Here is a 992-nt window from a genome sequence, read left to right as displayed (position 1 = left end):
TCTCTCTCTCTCTCTCTCTCTCTCTCTCTCTCTCTCTCTCTCTGTCTTGAAGATCTGGGCAGGATTTTTAGGCTGGAAGGAGGTTCATACATTTTCTCTTTCATAATGTCCCAGAAATAGAGGGTAAGGCAGACAAGATAAAAAAATCCAGTCATACCTCTCATTGCCACGAATTGCAACATAATGAGACAGCCTAAATATTGCATTCTTTTTCTGATGTGGACTCCCGACCAGCTATGGAGAGGACCAACTGCCCAGGCTTGTGAAAGACACAGAGCCCTCCTAAGCCATTTCTCCCATCCATCCCCTTCCTTCCAGTCAGCCAGGTATCCACCTCATTCAGACTCTCTGCGTATTTCTCCTAGACTCCTGCAGCAGCCTCTAATCTGGTCACCCTTCTTCTAATCTCTGCCCTCTCCAAGCTAGCCTCCTCATAACTGCCAAAATCATTTTTCCCAAACCCAGATTTGTTCTTGGCACCCTCTACCAAGTGGCTCCCTATCACCTCTCAGATCAACTCCTCAGCCTGGCATTTAAAGCCTTTCACAGCCTGGCCCCAGTCCCTCTTTGGAGGCTGATTTCAAATCATTTCATTCCTTACACACTAAAATCCAACCCAAGTGGCCCAACTCACTGCTCCTTGAATAAATCATTCTCTCTCTCACCCCCTTCCTTTGCACAGTGTATCTGCCACGCCTGATCATCTCCAGTCTCTTGCATGGCTAGGTCAGGTGCCACCTGTACCATGTGTCTTTCTCATGCCCAGGTTTGCTATGGCCTCCTCTCCCTCCTCCAGCCACTGGCTATTTCCCTATTTGTTTATGTACTGGCTCTCTGGGAAGAATGCTGATTTGCCAACATTGACTTTGCTTTCCAATGCTTAGTCTGACACAAACTTAGTGGAGAAACTTTGCATCATGGATTTAGAAGTGAAGAAACTGAAGCATGGAGAGAGAAAGGATCATGAAATGAATTAGTGTCAAAGGCAGAAT

Source organism: Petaurus breviceps, unplaced genomic scaffold (genome assembly GCF_028583685.1).
Source record: "Petaurus breviceps papuanus isolate PSGF00001 unplaced genomic scaffold, PetGlider_PUasm1.0 490, whole genome shotgun sequence".
NCBI lineage: Eukaryota > Metazoa > Chordata > Mammalia > Diprotodontia > Petauridae > Petaurus > Petaurus breviceps.
The sequence above is the reverse complement of the archived record's forward strand: the minus strand, read 5'-3'. Positions refer to the sequence as shown.